The 10,912-nt window shown below is 37.5% G+C and overlaps 1 protein-coding gene across 1 annotated transcript in view; it reads left to right on the top strand.

Moving 5' to 3' along the window:
- The window catches only part of THEGL (theg spermatid protein like), a 51,090-nt gene that overhangs the window by 1,137 nt on the left and 39,041 nt on the right, over positions 1 to 10,912 (top strand). The window lies entirely within an intron of this gene.

Here is a 10,912-nt window from a genome sequence, read left to right as displayed (position 1 = left end):
TTCTCTACAGTTAGTCCTTGCATTCCTCTGCGTTGCCACTTTAAACATTACTTCTATTATAGTGCTTAAAATTTTGTATTTCATCATTATCTGTCTCCACAACTAAAGGGAGGAATCCTTGAAAATTTTTTTGTCGGTATTTGGCACAGAGTGGCACTCGAGAAATGCTATTCTATTGTTAAAGTTGTAGTAACAACATATTAATTGAGCAAGCATTTGAAGAGTACATTTACTAAGTGCTTACTATATGCTCAGTCCTCACCAAGTTTACAGGGTAACAGGGCTGATGGGACTTAGATATGAATATCTTTTGCTCTGACCGCACCAGCTCATCTCTGACCTGTCACTGATGACCCATCCCAAACAGTTTTTGTCTACATTGGGCTTCCAATCCCTTGGCTGACCATTTTTTATCTCATGTTCTCCTCAACTCTTCTTTAACAGCCAGATTCTATGGTCTATCATTTCAGTTTCCTCATACACATCTTCTATCATTCCATTGACTCTTTGACTAACCACCATACTTCTCCTGGTAAAAGCTTAACCCTGTTTAAACCCAACCACCCACCTTCTGCCTACACCTGAGCAGCTGACTCCTGCTGTGCAAAATCACACAGTCATACTGACTGCTTTTATTTCTGATTTATGACCACAAATCTCAGTTGGTCACTTGGTGCTGCTTGGCAAGCCCACTTTATTCACCTAGTTAGTTCCCAGTCTCTAAAAACATAACTAAATGCCTTCTTTACCTTCTTCAATCTTCATACCTTTGATCTCCAAACGGTTGAAGATTTTGCCTCACACTTTATTGAGAAAATAGAAGCATTCAGTTATGAACTCCCTTATTTTCTTACAACTAATCTATTGCCTTATCTACATCCACGGATTCTGTCTTTTCTCATATTTCAGGGAAGAGTGGTGTCTCTTTCTATGAAAAGCAAAATTCTCCTCTTGTGCTTTGGATTCCACTCATCTCCTGAAGAGCTTTGTTCCTGCAGTTATCCCTTCTCTCTTCTACAGCATCAATTTCTCTTTCTAATAAATTAGTTCCATGAGGATACACATATACTATAGAATCTTCCATCTTGAAATAACCCTTTACACTATGGCTTCTTCAGAACCCTCCTCCCACCATCACCACTATTTTTATGTTCTCTTTCACTGCAGAACTTGTCAAAAGGTTGTCTATAAACAATAATTCCAATTTCTCATCTATCATTCCCTTCTCAACCCACCTAGTTAGGCTTTTTCCCCCCTCCACACCACTGAAATTGCTCCAGTTTACTGCTTTTTCATTACCAACCCTATTGTCATGCATGCAGATTTCACTATCCATATGAGTGATCCACTTGACTTCTCGACCTCCTCACTTTGAATGATCTTGTCCTTCACCCCACTTTAGGCACCCACTACCCTAGCGTTTGATAATGTCTATTGCTGTAACATTTCTAAAATCTTGATTTCAAGCACTCTAATCTCTAACCATGACCTGTCTTTCCAGCTCACTCACTCCTCTTTGTACACCATCAATTCTTCAGCTTCAACGAGACCTCCAACGCATTCACTATGTATCACTACCTTCTGTCCTGTCTCTTTTCACTCTCTGTGGTCCATGATCCACCAATGGAATCACTCCCTCGCAAATATCCTCAACTCCCTTGACTCTCCATCATTCTTCCTTAGTTAAATCCAATTCTTGTCTGCGCTTGAAAAACAGATGATGACAAGAAAAAAACAACTATGCTGAGCTTTAAATTCATGACCTTGAACTTCAAGTGGACTCTCAGTGCTGCTTGGCAATCATACTGCATTTCCTTAGTCAACTCATTTTCCAACATGGAAGCTACCAAACTCCAGCATCTGTTCTTATATACTTTACCTTTTCTCCTCTTAATAATGGATAAACTGTCTTTGTTCCTATTAAAGGCTGTTCTTTCAATCTGTATATTAGATCTCATCCTATCTAACTTTAAGCTCTTTGCTCTTAAAATTAGTCCTCTCTCTCCTGCATCATTTTATTCTACTCTGGAGCATTGCAGCAATAACTTTTATCTTAAACAAACAAACAAACAAACAAACAAACAAACTTTTTCTTAACCCCATGGGCTCCTCCAGGTACCACTCCTATTTCTCTGTTCCTGTTTAGAGAAAAATTCCTCAAAATAGTTGTCTATAAAACAATATCTCCATATCCTTTCTTCCCATTCTCTTGAGAACCCACTGAAGCTTTCGTCTCCTCCACTTAGCTAAAGTTGCTCTTGTTGAGATCACAATGACCTCTGCCTTGCCAAATTCAGTGGTTAATTCATCCTCATTTTACTCATTTGACTCACTCCTTTCTCAGAAGTCTTTCTTTAATTGACTTTTGGGATACCACTGCCTTTATTGTCATCTTACCTCGTCAACTGTTCCTTACTCAGTTTTCTTTTCTAGATCCCACTTCTTTCCCCAGCCTCTAAGCGAGTGAGTTATGGCTCAGTTCTCTCAGATTCTTTAGAACTTTCCTTCTTCCTTGGGTGATGTCATCAATTCCATGGCTTTAATGTTATGCTGGTAACTTCCCAAATTATCTGTAGCTTCAACTTCTCCCTTAAGCTCCAGAGTTTTACAACCATCTATTTAACATCCCTATTTAAATATCTAGTAAGCATGTAAAATTTAATGTGTCCATAGGTGAACTCTTTTCTGCACCTAAACTTGTTCTTCCACCAATGTTCCCCATTTCAGCAAATGTCATCCACCATTCATTCAACGAACTGTTCAGGTCGAAAGCCTTGAAGTCATTTTTGATGCTTGTTTTTCTCCACTGCCTCCGGACCATTAGCAAACCCTAATTTTGAAATATATTATGATGATGGACATTTCTTAACCTCTAAAACTTCCTCATCTTTGTAAGCCACTATCATCTTTTGCTTGGTCCACTTGCAATAGTGGACCCCCCACCCCTTACTCATTTATATAGTCACAGGGATTTCTTAGAACATAAAGTATGTGCAGCTCTCCTGCTCTCAGCTCTCCATAGGGGGTTCTCATCTCATGTAGTTTGTAATCTAAAGTATTTAGCAGGCCTACGAGGCCCCACACGATCTGGCCATTGCCTGCCTCCTCAACTTCATCTGTCCCGCTGTCACTGCTCTCCAGTCATGTGGGTCTCTCTGTGCTTACCTCACAATCATTTTACTTTTTTTTCCTCTGCCAGGACACTCTTCTCTCAAGTATTTGTCACCTCCTTATAAAGATGTACTACATTTCTCTGTCAAAAAGAACACTCTTGGACCTGCTTATTTTCTTTAAAGCACTTGTCTGACTGTATTACATATCTATTTTTACTGTTTACATTAAGCTCTCAGAGGGCGGTAACTTTGTCTTCACTGTTACATCCTTAGTGCCTCAAGCAGTGCCTGGAACAAGTCAAGACTTAAGAATTATTGTTGAAAAAAAGAAAACTACAGACCAATATCTCTCATGAACACTCATGAGAACTCTCAAGCAAAAATCCTAAATAAGATACTAGCGAACTGAATACAGCAACATATTAAAAAGATTATACCCCATGATCAAGTGGGTTTCATCCCAGGGGCACAGGGATAGTTCAACATACATATATCAATTAATGTGATATACCACATAAACAAATTAAAAAATAAGAATCATATGATCATATCAACAGATGCAGAAAAAAACCTTCGACAAGATATAGCATCTATTTATGATCAAAATACTTAACAAAATCAGTATAGAAGGAAAGTACCTTAACATAATAAAGGCCATCTATGACAAGCCCTCAGCCAACATTGTACTTAATGGTGAAAAACTAAAAACCTTCCCTCTAAGATTAGGAACAAGGCAAGGTTGTCCACTATTGCTGCTGTTATTCAATATAACATTGGGGGTCCTGGCAAGTGCTATTAGACAAGAGAAAGATATAAAAGGAATCCAAATAGGAAATGAAGAAGTCAAATCGTCACTATTTGCGAATGACATAATTCTCTATATAGAAAACCCTAAAGACTCCACAAGAACACTACTAGAAACAATAAGCAAATACAGCAAAATCTCTGGATACAAAATCAACATTCAAAAATCCATAGCATTCCTATACTCTAATAATGAAGCATCAGAAAAAGAAGTGGAAAAAATAATTCCTTTTACAATTGCAACAAAAAGAAAATACCTAGGAATAAATTTAACAAAACATGTGAAGGACCTATATAATGAAAACTACAAGACCCTATTAAAAGAAATCGAAGAAGGTACAAAGAAATGGAAAGATATTCCATGTTCTTGAATTGGAAGAATCAACATAGTTAAAATGACCATATTACCTAAAACATTATACAGATTATATAAAATCTCATCAGCATTTTTTAAAGAAATAGAACAAAAAAATCATCAGATTTGTATGGAAGCACAAAAGACCCTGAATTGCCAAAACCATCCTGAGGCTGGGGGCATCACTCTGCCCGACTTCAAATTATACTACAAAGCGACAGTAATTGAAACGGCATGGTATTGGCAGCAAAACAGACACACTGACCAGTGGAACAGAATTGAGAGTCCAGAAGTAAATCCATATTTATATAGGTAAATAATTTTTGACAAAAAAGCCAAAAACATGCAGTGGAGAAAGGAAAGCCTCTTCAATAAATGGTGTTGGGAAAACTGGAAAGCCACCTGCAAAAGAATGAAAACTAGAGTATTGTCTATCACCACATACCAAAATTAACTCAAAATGGATTAAGGACCTGAATATAAGACCTGAAACAATAAAATGCATAGAAGAAAACATAGGAACTAAACTCAAGGACCTTGAACTCAAAGAGGATTTTATAAATTTACTTCCCTCAAAAGCAAGGGAAGTAAAAGCAAAAATAAATGAATGGGACTACATCAAATTAAAAAGTTTCTGCTCAGCCAAAGGAATCATCAACGAGGTAAAGAGAGAATCATCTGAATGGGAAAATATATTTCAAGCAATGCCTCCGATAAGGGCCTAATATCCAAAATATACAAAGAACTCATACAACTCAATAACAACAAAAAAACAAACAATCCAGTCAAAAAATGGGCAGAGGACCTGAACCCGACACTTTTCCCTAGAGGACATACAAATGGCCTACAAATTTATGAAAAGATGCTCAGTTTCTCTAGCTATTAGGGAAATGCAAATCAAAACCACAATGAGATACCATCTCACACCTGGTAGAATACCTATAATCAATAGGACAAGTAATAACAAATGTTGGAGAGGATGCGAAGACGAAGGAACCCTCACTGCTGGTGGGACTGCAAATTGGTACAGCTGCTATGGAAAACAGTATGGAGGTTTCTCAAAAAACTAAGAAATGATCTACCATATGATCCAGCAATCCCTCTACTGGATATTTACCCCAAAGACTTGAAAACCCATATCCAAAAAAATATTTGCACACCGATGTTCATAGCAACATTATTCACAGTGGCCAGGACGTGGAAGCAAATGAAGTGTTCTACGATAGATGATTGGCATACACAGCATATAAAGTAAAGTAGACTGGAGTATCATAGAGGACATTCACTTCATTTTTCTGAGTTAAATGGGATTACTGACCTCTTTTTAAAAGAAAATAAATGCTAAAAAAAAATTAGACTCAAAGTACTCATTAGAGCTACTTACCTAAAATATTTAATATCAAGTATACAGAACCTGGAGTATTTAATCTAGATTTATAAGGGATTAGGGAAGTGATTTAAAAGAAACAAGATCTCAGGCAAGGGTGGGAGTATGGAGGAAAATCATATTGAGTGAAATTTCAAAAAAAAATTTAAAACCTTTCTGTAATTTGTAAGACATTTGCATGATTAAAAACCCAAAACAATATTAAAAGACTACAAGGAAATGTCTCACTTACTACCCTGTCCCCTCTCTTGCCTTTTACAGGTAACCACTTTATTAGTTTCTATGTGTCTATATATAAATACAAAGAAATACTGTACAAGATTGTGTGTGTTCCCTCTTTTATACTCAAAGGATAGTATTGCTATACTTTTCTTCACTTTTTTCACTTGACAGGATATCTTTCCATATAAATACATACAGAGTTTCCTCATTTAAGAAAAAAAACAGGTTTCTGGGGAAAAATAGCATAGGTGATAGAGGCTTTGTTCATCCCTCTTGCAGCCAAATCAAAGTTGTAACAGAAACACAGAGCAAACAGTAAGCAAAGTTGCCTGTGATCTAGATGAATAGAAGCACTACAACTAGGGAGAGAAATAATTAATCAAACTGTAATGGTAGAAGGTAAGAGGAGGTAAAGATATGAGGCTGCCTGGTCCCTAGGGGCTGGGTGGGACAGAGGCTACAGTAGCAGCAACCAGCAGCTGCAGATGCCTCTTAAAGGGGCCATATTCATGAGCAGACATTAGCGGTGACAGACCTGCTCACTCTGAGCACAAGTGCAGGGTCAGCTCCATGGTGGGGAGGGGGAAAGGAGGAGGAGCACCAAGGACTTCCAGGGGACACTGAGTTGTCGGAGTGAGGGCAGGAGGTGAGGATCTCTCCTGGACAGAGGTGCTGGTGGTATCCATTGTTCCTCCGTTGAACCTTTCCCCCTCCCAGTGTGCGGACTCAGTGCCGCCATAGTGGAGACGCCATCAAACTGGATAACAGAGGTTGCTCCACCCAGAAGATTCATTTGAAACATCACCTCCCTCAACTCACGGCCTCACCCAAGCCACATGCAGGTGTGTCCTTGGCGAGTTGTGCCACTTGCTGAGCAGTTCCAAGACTCACACTGGTGACAGCTGGCCTTGGCTTCTGGCTTGGACCCTTGAGGCAACTATAAGCACAGCATCTTTGGATTGCTTGCTGAATCTTAACAGGTGGCCCTGGAAGGGTAGAAGCTGGGGCTAAACTTGGCCTGCAGCTGAACCCCTCTCAGGACTGTGCCACTGGACACCTACTTCACAAATCCACACTAATAAGACCAGGAGACTTAGGAGCTTTGCTTAATACATAGAAACAGATACAGAAAGGCAGCCAAAATGGGAAGACAAAGAAGCAGAAACCATATGAAAGAACAGAACAGAAATCCACAAATAATGGAGTCAAGCAATCTAACAGATGCACAGTTCAAAACACTGATTATTACAAAGACACTCAATGAACTTATGGGAAGAGTAGATGAACTCAGTGAGAACTTTAACGAGGAGATAAAAAACATAAAAATGGGAATGGAAATTATAAAAGGGAACCAGTCAGAAATGAAGAACATGTTATCTGAGATGAAGTGTATATTAGAGGGAATTAACAGAGTAGATAAAGAAGAGGACCAACCACCAATATAGAGGATGGGGAAACCAAGGACACTCAAACAGAATGGCAAGAAAAAAGAAGCCAAGACTATGATAATAATTTAAGGAGCCTATCTGACACAAATGTAAAAAATATCCATGTTATAGGGGTACCTGAAGGAAAACAAGAAGTTGAAGAGCTATTTGAAGAAATAATGATGGAAAACTTTCCTACCCTGGTGCAGGAAATAAACATACAACCCCAGAAGCTCAGAGAGTCCCCTAAAAAAGGAACCCAAAGAGGTCCATGCCAAGACAAATGTCAAATGCCAAAGTTGAAATACAAATAGAGAATCTTAAAGGCAGCAAGAGAAAAGCGGTTATTTATAAGGAAGCACCCATAAGACTGGCGGCTGATTTCTGAAAAGGAACTATGCAGGACAGAAGGGTTTGGCACAAAATATTCAACATAATGAAAACCTAGGATCTACAACCAAGAATACTTTATCCAGCAAAGCTATCATTTAGTTGAAGGACAGATAAAGAAATTCCAGAGAAAAATAAGCTAAAGGAATTTATCAACACCAAGCCAGTATTATGGGAAATGTTGGAGGGACTTGTTTAAGAAGAAAAAAACAAGTATCAAAAACAGGCTTAAAGAATGGTAATAACTACATTCTTATCAAGTACCTCAAATGGAAACGAATTAAATGTTCCAACCAAAGGATAGAATGGCTGAATGAATAAGAAAACAAGACCTCTACATATGCTGCTTAGAAGAGACTCATTTCATATTAAAAGACACACAGGCTAAAAGGAAGGGGATGGGAAAAAAATATTGTCTTGCTAGACCTAGGGGGTATTGTGCTGAATGAAATAAGTTAGAGAAAGACAATTATCACATGATTTCTCATATATGTGGAATCTAAAGAAGAAAATAACAACAACAAAAATGGAAATAAACTCATAGATACAGAGAATATTTTGAGGGCTACCAGATGGGAGAGGGTTTGGGGGGAGGGGAATAGAGAAAAATGGCAAGGGATTAAGAAGTACAAATAAATAGTTACAAAATAGACATGGAGATATAAAGTGTAGCATAAGGAAAATAGTTAATAATGTTGTAATAAACATGTAAGGGAGAAGAGGGGTACTAGATTTAGTAGTGTGATCACTTTGTGAGTTATATAGATCTCTAATCACTATGCTGTACAACTGAAATGAAGATATTATTGTATGCCAACTATAATTTAAAAAAAACCTCATTGAATTGTAAAATACAAAACAAAACAAACAAAAACCCTCAGCTACCTCATGTTCCATTACGTGACTGTGCCACTACTGATTTAATACCTCTTGTTTGTTTCCAGGGTATTGCTATTACAAGCAATGCTGTAATGGATAAATCTGAACATCATGTAATTTAGTACATGTACCGGTACCTCTGTAGAATAAATTTCCAGAAGTGGGATTACTAGAGTGTAAATATGTGTGTAACTTCAATTTAGCAAAATTGCCCTCCATTGGAGTTAATTTTGTATGCCTACTGGCAATAAAAGTTTCCACTTCTCCATAGCCTCACCATTGGAGTGTGTGGCCAAACTTTTGCCTTTTGGAAATCTAATAGGTGAAAAACTTATAACATGTTAATTAAGTTTTCATGTGCATTTGTTATTATATGAGCAATATTAAGCATATTTTTTGATATATATTTGTTCATGCCCTTTGCCTAATTTTCCTTTTGAATTGCTAGGGTTTTTTTTCCTATTTACAAGAAGATTAACCCTTTGAGATATGATGACATATCTTTTCAGTTTGTTGGTCATCTGTTTTTGCTTATCTTTATTTTCTTTGTTTTGCCATAAAAAACATTTTATAGTAAAATTTATCAATCATTTCTTTTATGGTTTCTATATTGAATCATAATTAGAGATTTTTCTACTTCTAAGTTACGAAGGAATTCACCCATGTGTTTTTCTTCATAATATATTTTTTAAAAAGACATTTAAATCTTTGATCCTTTTGGAATTTATCCTGGTATATGGTGTGAGCTATAAATCCTTCTTAATGACCACTCAGATATCAGCACCATTTTCATACAGATGAAATTGGGTGAAAATGAACATGAAAAATAGATTTGAAATTATAAAAAAAGTCACAAAAGTGCAGACTTTGGGGTGTGAGAGGAGGGACAGCCTAATAATAGTTAGCTTTAAATGTGATATTTTTGAGCTTTAGTTTGCACAGAAGTCTGTTTTTGTTTGTTTGTTTGTTTGTTTTTTGTTGTCGTTTAATCACATGGAAAGGCTTGCCCTCTTTCTGCCTCTGCGTTCTCACCAGCAAACAAAACCCTTCCCCATGCTCTCCCATCTCTTGTCCACATGACCACCTCCCCACCCCTCGCCCCAGTGCTGGGGAGCTGTGCCTACGAGAGGAATAAGGAAGAATAAATAGAATTGGATCATATAGCTTAATATATCATATCAAAGAACATCCTAATGTTAGCTTACATAGTCATACCCAATATAAAACTGGACTGCTTTAAGACTTGTCTTCAAAACAATGGTACACCTAAAACAATGCCCCCTACATCTGTTCTGAGAGGTGCTCCCTGCCATTTCCTTGTAAGTCATCGGTACCCCATTTTGTATAATCAAAGACTATAGGCTGAGCAGCTCCAACATGGACTCCTTAGGAGGCAGGGTAGAGGGCAAGATGGAGAATAGTTATACTTTGATATTCATATCATGTTACAAAATGCTTTACTTCTACGTGCAATGAGACTCCCTTATCACCTTCGAGGACGAACAGCTTTTCAATAGTGCTTTCTCCCAGTAGATGGCAGCCTTCTCCATCACATGGCTTGGAGCATAGGCCAGATTATCTCCTTTGTTAGCCAGAGAAGGCAACATGAGCATCATGGTTTATGTACTATAGAATAAAATACAAGCATTTAAAGGGCGTGATAGAACCATATGTTCTGATTATCTCTTAGCAGGAGATACTGTTAATCATTTTACTCAAAATCTTTTAGAGCTTCTTGCTGTTGACCCACTAAATATTTAAGCTTCCCTAATCATCTCAAAAATATATTTTTTACAGTTGGTTAGTTCAAAGAGGCCTCGAACAAGGGCCACATGTTGCATTTTGGATTTATGTGTCTTCTGCTATTCTTCATCACAACCCTTTTTTAAAACACCATTTATTTGTTAGAAAAATTGAGTGAAAGATTCCATATTCTGAATTTGATTTGTTTTTTGTGATGTCCTTAACTTGTTCTTTGAGATCCCTACTTCTTTCAAACAACGTAGATTAAGAGGCTTGCTTAGATTCAGAGTAAATTGTTTTGCGTAAGAATTTTTTTTATGGGTGATGCTGTATACTTCCTCTTACATCACAATTTGAGGCACATGGTGCCTAGCTCTCTAATTTACGGTGGTCCTAAAATTAGTGAGTGGGTTCAGGTGAGGTCAGTTTGATCCCTCTATTATAAAGTTCCCCATTCACCTTTCATTGAATAGTTTTAGCAGCCAGTCTCATTCACTGCCTAGATTCCATTATTTTATTAGGGGTAATATAGGGCCCCTTTCGAACCTAGGTTTGATGCTGTCACTGGAAATTATGTTACAAGTGATCAGAA

The sequence above is a fragment of the Pteropus vampyrus genome, unplaced genomic scaffold (genome assembly GCF_000151845.1).
Source record: "Pteropus vampyrus isolate Shadow unplaced genomic scaffold, Pvam_2.0 Scaffold77, whole genome shotgun sequence".
Lineage (NCBI taxonomy): Eukaryota > Metazoa > Chordata > Mammalia > Chiroptera > Pteropodidae > Pteropus > Pteropus vampyrus.
The sequence above is the reverse complement of the archived record's forward strand: the minus strand, read 5'-3'. Positions and strand labels throughout refer to the sequence as shown.